Source organism: Mus musculus, chromosome 18 (genome assembly GCF_000001635.26).
Source record: "Mus musculus strain C57BL/6J chromosome 18, GRCm38.p6 C57BL/6J".
Classification (NCBI taxonomy): Eukaryota; Metazoa; Chordata; class Mammalia; order Rodentia; family Muridae; genus Mus; species Mus musculus.
The window spans coordinates 60860001-60869920 of record NC_000084.6 but is presented as its reverse complement, the minus strand read 5'-3'; the positions used below and the strand labels follow the sequence as shown (position 1 = coordinate 60869920).

General features: G+C 47.4%; 1 long non-coding RNA gene across 2 annotated transcripts in view; it reads right to left on the bottom strand.

Moving 5' to 3' along the window:
- Window positions 1-1094: 1094 nt before the first annotated feature.
- The window catches only part of Gm41744, a 9619-nt gene continuing 793 nt past the window's right edge, over window positions 1095-9920 (bottom strand). Inside the window, exons 1-3 of one of the 2 annotated variants that reach the window (XR_877467.2) lie at window positions 7853-8089; window positions 2660-2718; window positions 1095-1253 (exon numbers count right to left, since the gene is read on the bottom strand). This is a non-coding gene — a long non-coding RNA (predicted gene, 41744). Of the gene's footprint in view, window positions 1254-2659; window positions 2719-7852; window positions 8090-9920 lie in introns of those variants that run through there. The other variant, XR_001782534.1, reaches the window with a different exon arrangement.

Sequence of the window (9920 nt, the reverse complement as noted above, 5' to 3'; positions counted from 1 at the left end):
ATTCACTATGTAGACCAGGTTGGCCTGGAACCTCAGATTGCCTACCTCTGTCTCCCAAGTGCTAGGATTAAAAGCTCATATCCCTATGCCAGGCTCTTGGTATTTTCTTGACAGTCTCATCTCACTTTGGTCCCACCCACCCAGAAACCTAACTGTTGGAAACTTGGGTAAACTGAACCTCCTCCCATCTGAACTCCCATGTCCTGACCTCTCCAGTTCACCGTGGCTCTCGCTTTGTGTGCCACCACATTGTTCCCTCTGGTTTGTGCTTCTTTCCCTGTCCCCACCTGCTTCTCTCGAAGAACATTCTAGAAAGCCTGGTCTGGCTAGCCCATTTCATTGTGCATCACTATCTACTGAGCCATAGTGAATCAGTATCTAAAGTTCCTTCTGGAAGGATAGAGGTTCTTTTACTTCATTCTAAACCTCCATCAGCTGTCTGGACACAAGTTTGCACAGAGCTAAATCGCACAGTAGGACTGGCTGAATGTGGTAGTACATGCCTTCAGTGCCAACAGGTAGGAGGCAGTTAGAGGCAAGCTGATCTCTGAGAGTTCAAGGCCAGCCTGGTCTACACGGTAAGAACTGCTTCCTTCTCCCCCCCCCCCCCCAGACCCTATGACCTGACCAGTCACCAGAACTGTTGCTGGTAACAAAAGTGACTCTGTAAGCATACTGTCTAGATTTGAAGACGGCTCTGTCGCTTAACAATTGAGGGATCTTGGGTAACAGACATGAGCCCGCAAAGCCTTGGTTTTCTCACCTGTGAGATAGAAACAGTCACAGCACCTGCCTCACATGGTTGCTATAGGAAGCCAACGGATCGTGTTTGTAAAACACCTAATCCAAGGTCTTGTGGGAAGCCGCACTCACATTTGCCATTATAAGATGGCGCTGACAGCTGTGTTCTAAGTAGTAAATAATCTGCACATGTGCAGGGGCAGTTTTCCCGCCATGTGCTCTGCCTTTCTCGTGATGACAACTGGGCCGATGGGCTGCAGCCAATCAGGGAGTGACACGTCCTAGGCGGAGGATAATTCTCCTTAAAAGGGACGGGGTTTCGCCATTCTCTCTCTTGCTCTTGCTCTTGCTCTCTTGCTCCTGAAGATGTAAGCAATAAAGCTTTTGCCGCAGAAGATTCCGGTTTGTTGCGTTCTTCCTGGCCGGTCACGAACGCGTGTAAGAAGGTCTGACATTTTCTGATCTGACCCCAGAACATTTCCCATCACGTAGCCAATATCCCATATCGTGTGCTTAGGGAAATACAATGCAGGCTGAGTTAGTTAGGGTTTTACTACAGAGAACAATACCATGACAAGGTACTCCACGAGGACGAAAAGTGTCCCAAAGGCGGGTAAAAGAGTCAGAAACAGCTCTCCCGCTCGCACTATTAGGAGTCCCACAAGAACACCAAGCTACACAACCATAACATATATGCAGATGACCTAGGTTAGACCCATGCAGGCTCCCTGATTGTAGGGAACCTTGTTTCTTCGCTCTCCAGCCCATGCTCTGCGGCACTAGGCGTCTACGCAGAGTGTTCTGTAACATGAAGAGATTTGCGCTTTTGTTTTGCTTTTGTTTCTGTTTTCCTCAAGACAGGGTTTCTCTGTGTAGCCCTTGCCATCCTGGAACTCACTGAGTAGCCTAGGCTGGCCTCAAAATTAGAGATGTGCCTGCCTTTGCCCCCTGTGTGCAAGAATTAAAGGTATACACCACCATCAAGTGACTGGCTTGAGCTTTTTTAATATTTCATTTTTATTTTCTGTGGATGAGTGCTTTGCTAGTATGTATGTGCATAAGCTATATGCAGTATCCATTATGTGTATATGTGCACTGTGTGCGCCTTGGAGTCCAGAAGAGGCTATCAAGTCGCCTAGAACTGGAGTTGCATGTGAGTTGCCATGTGGGTCCTGGGAATCGAACCTGGGGCCTTGCAAGAGCAGCAAGTGTTCTTAACTACTGAGCCATCTCTCCACCCTCCTTATTTCCCTCTATATAGCACAGGCTGGTCTTGAACTGTTGATCTTCCTGCCTCTGCCTTCAAAATGTTAGTGTTCCAGGAGCCTGTGTTAGCAAGCCTGGCTCAAGATGTTCCACCATATTAAGATTCAGAGAGATGAAGATTAAGGTAATTACGAAATATCATTTTACACCCACTAGGTTGGCAAGAAATTAAGGAACCAGATAATACCAAGTGCTGGCAGGGCTAACGCTCAGCAGATGTTTATTCAGTGCTGGAGGACTAGGGAAGGGAATAAGTAACTTGGAAAACAATTCAACATTATCATGTAGATTTCCTTCCCTTTCCTTACATGTAGCAACTCCTTTCCCGGATGATAGACATGCATCTCAGGCATGCATGTATGCATCAGTGCTCATGATTTTAATAGCATTGAAGGTCTCTGCTTTGAAATGCTTCCATGCCACTTGGCAAAGGACTACTCTCTCAAGTCTCCTTCACTCCTGTCACTGCTATGTGCCCTAGTACGCTGCCTCAGCCCTTCCTCTGGGGTCCTCCCAACTTCCCCTTGAGCCAACATCTATAAAATTAACATGACCTCAGAAAGTATGTATGTAAGCAGACAGACAGACACACACACACATGCATACGCACATGCACACACCGCCCACCCTCCCGCCAGGCCATAGCTTTTACCTGGTTGCCTGGATCCCTTCCTTCCTGCTGTTTGTTGTTATGTTCACCCTGGAGGAACCCTGACTCACAGGCACAAAAGAAGTGCATAAGGTTAGTCATAGCAACAATGTTTTTCACAGATGCATCTTCAACAACCACAATAGCCAAACCATTATAAATAACCTGGCTTTTTCAGATGGGAGACATGGGCCCCAGCTGTTTCCTGCTGTCAGCTTACACATTCTCCTGGGGTCCGTGGCAGTTGGAAGGCAGCAGTCCAGCTTCCAGGGGGCTCAGTCCCAACTGGACAGAAGGTCCTAAGAGTTCTCTCTGGGCCAATACCATGTCCCTTGGGGCTGCATCTTATTCATCACTTGGGTTCCTAACTATTACTCATGCTTCTTGTAGAGAAGACAGAACACGCCCAAAGTCACATGTTGTCCAACTAGAACTTGATCTTTTGACTCGAAAGCCTAAACCTTTCTTCACCCCTGTGAGTAGACACTGTGAGTTCTTAGGGTTCAGGACTGATTTTGCTTGGGACCTCCCAGCAAGTAGCACAGAGTCTGACCCTCGGAAGATCCAATAGATCAGGATATCAATCTCCTAAGGCCTCCCTGATCCCTGAAGTCTGGACCAGAAGTCCCTTTGGCCCCAAGTTCCCTTGTTCTCTGACATGAACCTGGATGTCAGAAATGTATCTTTCTTGAGATTCCTTCAAATCTGTTTATAGTTTTATGACAATGTCTTTCTCTGTAGCCCAGGACGAGCTAGGATTGACTATGTAGACTTGGTGGGTCTCAAACTCTCAGGAGGCTGCTTTGGGCCCTTGAATGCTTTGCTAATCTAAATATTTAAACACAAAGAACAGGAAGGGTCATTCCTTTGCCTTTTGTACTTGGTTCTTATGTATTTGCAAAGCACAGAGGTGAACTGTGAGAAATGGCAGTAACCAGACATGGCCCTGCTTTCTGGAGCCCTGGCTTACCCTAGGTGACCCCCAACAATGAAGCCACATTCCAAAGTAACTGTAGACTACAATAAAGTGGCCCTTCCGTGTAGCCAAGTGAATCCCAGGTATTCACCACTGAAGGACTTGGCTGTCTTGGCATTGTGTGCCTCTTACCTGACCTCTCACCTGAGAAGGAATTTATTTTTTACTCTGAGAAAAGAGGTTTGGCCATGGGGAGTGCAGTGTGCTCACTTATTTGTTTGGCTTTGCTAATTTAATCTCTTTAACAAATAAAAACATAATATGTTTGCCCAAACTCTGACAGGCTCTTCCTGAGTTGCTATTCTTATACTTTCCAGATTTAGAATCCAGCGTTACTGCTAGTGACCCATTGCCCCAGTAGCAGAGGACAAGAAACCCACAAGATGGTAGTGGAAATGTCAGTTCCCCTCCTCAAGGCTCCTTCTCCACACTTAAAAAACAAGAGAGCTGAACGTGCCGGTAGTGACAACTTTTTAATCCACTGTCTCATGCTATCCTGGGCTGAAGGCAATTGGAGCCTTGATTCCTTTCTTTGTCATTTTGCTTTGTCATTGCTAAAACTGGGTACCTTAGTCACTCTTCAGTTTCAGTGAAGAGACACCATGACCAAGGCAACTCTCAGGAAAAAAAAAAAAAACATTTAATCGGGCACTTACTTGCAGTTTCAGAGGGTTAGTCTGTTACCACGGTGTGGAGCGTGTAGCCTCCCATGTTGCTGAAGCAGTAATTGAGAGCTACATCCTGATCCACAGGCAGAGAGGGAGCCTGGGCCTTCCCAGTGGACCCTGCCTTCCCAGTGACACACTTCCTCCAACAAGGCCACACCTCCTAATCCTTCTAATCTTTTCAAACATTTCCATTCCCTGGTGACTAAGCATTCAAATATGAGCCTATGGAAGCCATTCTTATTCAAGCCACCACACTGGGTCTTACTATGAAGTCCAGGTTGTCCTGAACTTCATAGAGATCTGCTTACCTCTGTCACCCAAGTGCTGGAGTTAAAGATATACACCATCCAGCAAGCCCCATTTTCTTTTTCTTTCTTTTAACTTTCTATTTATTTCTGGTGAGTTCCACATTATGCACCCCAGGCTAACTCTTTTCCTCATCCCCTCATATCCACGCTTCACCCTTGCAACTTTCCCTCCAAATATAAAACACACACACACACACACACACACACCAAAGCATAGAAAACATCTCAACGTAGAAGCTGTAATATATCACAGTGTGTCCCACAGTAGATCTCTCTGTCCACACATCTTCACTTGCAAATGTTCACTGCCATGAGTCATTGGCGTGGTTCCAAATCTCTGGCTTTTGTGATGCCATCAATATTGGAATCTCATGGGATCTCCTCCCTGACATCCCATTGCTGCCCCGTGCCATGAAGGTCCTGCAGCTTTGGATCAATAGGACTGGCCCTTTCACAGATGATATAGATTTTAGGGTGGGCCAACTCAGCCCTGTAGTTGAGCTGGTCAGCTTGCTGGCTCTTCTTTATCTGCACCACCAGGGCAAGTTCTCCAGCTACGCCACCCAATGGCAGGACGCTAGGTCAACTCTCCTACTCTCATGCCCTATAGCCAGTGCACTATACCTATGCCTACAGTGCCAATTCCACTGTGCTGCCTAGTCAGGGTGCTTTCCCAAGTACTTTCCCTGTGAGGGCTAGGTTGGTTCTTGTGCTCTCACACCTTCGGGGCTGGTTCACCCATACCTTTGACATCAGGGCCACCTCTACTGTGTTCCCCAGGCAAGGTGCAGAGCTGGCTCTCCCAAGTGCTATATAGCCTGTCAGTGAGGGGGTAGGGCTAGCTCTCCGGACTAGGACAGGTGGAGAGGTACAATGGGAGAGGGCATCACCCCAACACCCACAACACTTCATGGGAAGATGAGTGGCAGGGCCAGCTGTCCTGTGCTCTTGCCCCAACTCTCGGGGCTGGCTCACCTACACTCCCTCCATCAGGGCCAGCTCTACTGTGCTGCCTAGTCGAAGTTCATGGCTCACTCTCCCAAGTGCTACAGCTTGCAAGGAACAGGGACAGATCGCCCACTCTTGTGACCCCAGGGCCATCTCTCCCAACTGCCACAGGTGGTGAAAGTCCTATTTTCTTGGGAGCAGGGAAGATTAAAGCAGAAAAGACAGAAAAATCCCTTGGCCCAAGGAAAGGAGGGAAGAGGGAGGATTTTAACCTGGGCTGTCTGCCATAGCTTGGTACCCTCTGCTTCACTAGGATTTCTCAATTTAAATAACATACAGGTGCCTTAGAACAATTCTCTGAAAAGTTCCCTCAGAGTATATTCAGGGGTCTTAAAGATCTTAGACCCAAATATAAGTACCTGCTCGGTGTAGCATGGTACCCATTAGTATGCATGATTTTGCATGGTTCTGTATCCATTACAAACAAAAAGAACACCCAGCAAGATGGGTAGCACTGTGGTTTGCTGTAAACAATGCCATTTGGACTCCAGTATCCAGGTAACAAGCCTGGCATGGTCTTGCATGGCTGGAAGGAGCAGAGACAGAACAACCAGTGGGGCTGTAAACCTCTGGGGGGGGGGGGGAAACAGCCCCAGGTTCAGGAAGAGGCACTCCCTAAAAGAAGAAAGATGGAAAGCAATAACCTCTCTGGGTTCTGGACACACTAGCAGAGATGCATACACATATACACATACACTACACACACACACACACACACACACCCCACAGAGGAACTTGCTCAATTGATTAACATCAAAATCTCAGTTTACTGGGATTGCAGAACCTGGTGCCAACATGACTATAAATACAAACACCAGCACGGTTTCCACGTCTCGTGACCAAGGCATGGTATGTATAAAGAAGACTGTCAAAATGATCCAAAAATATAACACCTAATTGTTTTCAGGTATTACTAAAAGAGATTTTAAAATTGAAGTCTTGAGGAACTTGTGGGAAGGTCCCCCGCCCCATTCCGAGATCCTGTCTTGCAGCTTCACATTGCCCCAAGCCCCTCCCCAATCTAACAGTTTTCGAGTTTCCCTGGTAACCATGGCTGGTGGAAATGACAATTAAGCTGTTCAGCTGCCTGGCTCGTTGAGTTCCCTCATTATGGCTCCATGCCAGGGTCAAGAAGGCCTGGATTTACCCGTCTAGAGGGACATACTGAAAGAGAAAGAAACTCCAGAGGTCAGGGATGAGTCTAGAAATGCAGAATAAAAAAGGCTAAACCTGGTTGGACATCAGGTGTCCTGTGCACTCACCCATTCGTCATTGTCTGGTGCCTATTATATTCCAGTTACTAAATCCAGAAGAGAGGAGATGGGAGGGGGGATAATTAGCAAGATTTACCGTGGATCTCCAATGTTCCCTATGATGTGATGAATGCACATATATAAAATCTCTGGTAACAATGATTCCTGCTGGGAGGCTGGGGGATGACGTGAGAGGCACAGAGGTCATTCTCTGCACCCATCTGTGCATAGGTATTGTCTATTCCAGACACAAGCTTCCCCATTTTAAACAACTTTCCTCACTACCGGGGAGCATCCTGGTCTCTCTGGGTAGGCTGACCACCCAGAGGGAAAGACAACAGGTTGATTTGGGGACAGTAAACTTGTTGACCACAGGCTCCGTAACATTGTCCAAGGGGCTGCTGCCCCCAGGGCCTATCCTATACCCAGCTTGTTCTGTCCCGATATGGTATGTGCTGTGCCCACGATGAACCACTTTAGAGGTGACACAGGTACCCTCACCACAAGACACCTGTTTGTGAGGTTTAGAATGTGGTTGCGTAAGAGTGAAAGCAACCAGGCTCCTGTGTCCTTTTCTTTCCCTAGACCAATATTTTCCTTGAAGCCACCTGATACCATCTCAACCGTACCACCACCAATGGTCAAGCAGTGTGAGCATGAGGGTTGTACAGAGGTCAGGGACACACCCTTCTTCCTACCTTGCTTTCCAGAGAGGTCACCAATGCCTCTCCAAGCAGCTCTGTGTCTCCTGAGCTAAGTTCAAAAGGGAGCCCGCGGACGGATCCGGGTCAGTTAAGATGGGGATGGTTCTCAGGTGGAACCTTCCCTCAAGGCTTTGCGTGAAACCTGCTCTCTGTAAAGGTGTTAGTGCTCCCTTGGCCTCCACCTTACAAGCCTCTTAGCATCCTTGGGAACTGGGTGCTCTTCCATGTCTGGCTCATTAGTCAAGGAGCTGAGTGAAGCCCAGAGGAAAACTAACTCACCCCAAGGTCACGTGACCAGAAGTCACTCAGCTTCACTCTTAACTGTATGCCATGCTGCCAAACGGCCTCAGCTGTGAAGGTCACAACGTCTCACACCACAACAGAGACATTAATGGGGGCGAAGAGATGGCTCAGTGGATAAGAGTGCTGGCTGCTCTTCCAGAAGACCCAGGTTCAATTCCTAGAAGTCACATAGCAATTCACAACAATCTATAACTCTAGGCCCAGAGGATCTGACACCCTCTCACTAGGCATGCATGTGATATACAGATATATATGTGGACAAAATACCCATATATGGGATTGTGTGTGTGTAGTGTATTACACATACACACACACACATATATGAAGACACTAATACTTTGTGCACACATATGAATACACTAATATTTTGTGCATCAAAAGACCAGCAGTAGGTGGGCAGTTGTGGCACATGCCTTTAATCCCAGCACTGTGGAAGCTGAGCCATGGGAATAACCCAAGGGCATTCACACTAAGTCCCCTCCAGGCCCAGGCAAGACTCACAGGAACAGTAGTCACTGCAGAGTGGTTTTCATTGTGGGAAGTTGGGGCTGGTGAGATGGCTCAGTGGGTAAGAGCACCCGACTGAGGTTCATTGTGGGAAGTTAAAAAATGACTTCAATGCTCACCCACAGGAGAATGGATTAATAAGCTTTGCCTCACTCACAATGCAATCAACTAGATATTAGGAATAAATAACTCAACAGAGCTCTGTGCATCATCACAGATCAGTTTCAAACATGATGTGGGGTGAACATGAATTCATTTCATAAGGCTGTATGTATTCTATCATTTACAAAAAGCGGAAAAGATTCTGAAAGCAATACTGCCTCTGTTTCATGAACACACACCCCCACAAGCAGCATAAGCATGAATCTACGTACAGAAATGACTCCCTCACCCTCAGAGGACAGAGTCGGCAACCCTGTCTGGGCAGGAGAGAAGGGAGTGAGCTAGAAGGTCCTGGATACTACTAATATCATTTCTTCATGAACCATGGGAATTTGGCAGCTACCTGCCTGTTATTCTTGTTTTGCTCAAAACATCAAATACCTCATAATTTAAGGTGAAGCAGGGAGCTGGACAATTGTCCTAAGATTAACTGTCTTCTGGGCCACCGACCATTGTTAGAAAGTTACATGCCTTTAGTCCCAGCACTGGGGAGGCAGAAGCAGGTGGATCTCTGTGAGTTTGGGGCCAACCTGGTGTATATGGTGAGTTCCAAAACATCCAGGGCTGTTAAACAGAGAAACCTTGTCTCAATAAATAAATAAATACAACAGCAAACGGATGAAAGAAAGTTCTTCTAGAATTTGCCTCGTATGTATTAGTTTGAATTCTGCACTGTATAAATCCCTTGTGAAACCCAGCCCGGAGTGGCATCACCCACTGATACAGATACTCTTGCCTTCCGTATGCTGGCAGCCAGTATGAGGATGTTAGCTACCCGACCCACACACACCTTTTCCCACCATCATTCCTCACTACCCCTTCTGGCCCCTTGAGTAGATGGTTGAGAAAGTTCTTGACCAGCCAAGAGCCCGGGAAAATGGAAGTAAACTCCATTTGCCAGTGAAGTGCTGTGTGTCTGGGTCACTGCGATTGGGATGTTGGATTCCATGGATGACACACCTTCTCTGGTCTTCTGGTACATGAGACTGGTGTGCTGGTGATCACACGGGTTCCAAACCCAGAAGCCTCCAAATCTCCTGGGAAGTCGTGAGAAATACAGATGCAGGGGCCTGGGGATCAGAATTGCCGCTGCAGGAGAACTTTGAAATTGCATTTCTACTGCAGAGCTCAGAGATTCCACTCACCAGCCAAACTTGGAAACCATTAGACGGGTTGTTCCTGGTTGGATATGCACATATTCAGGAAAACATTGTCTACCTGTTTCCTCTCCTCAGCCCGCCCCAGTGGCTTTCTGCAGCTCCGCTAATCATCACCCTGAATAGCTTATGCCAAGCAGGGTGCTGAGTGAGAATGAGGGAGCAGATGAGCTTCCAGAATGCACCCCCTTTGAGCCTCCCACTCCCTGGTAACCACA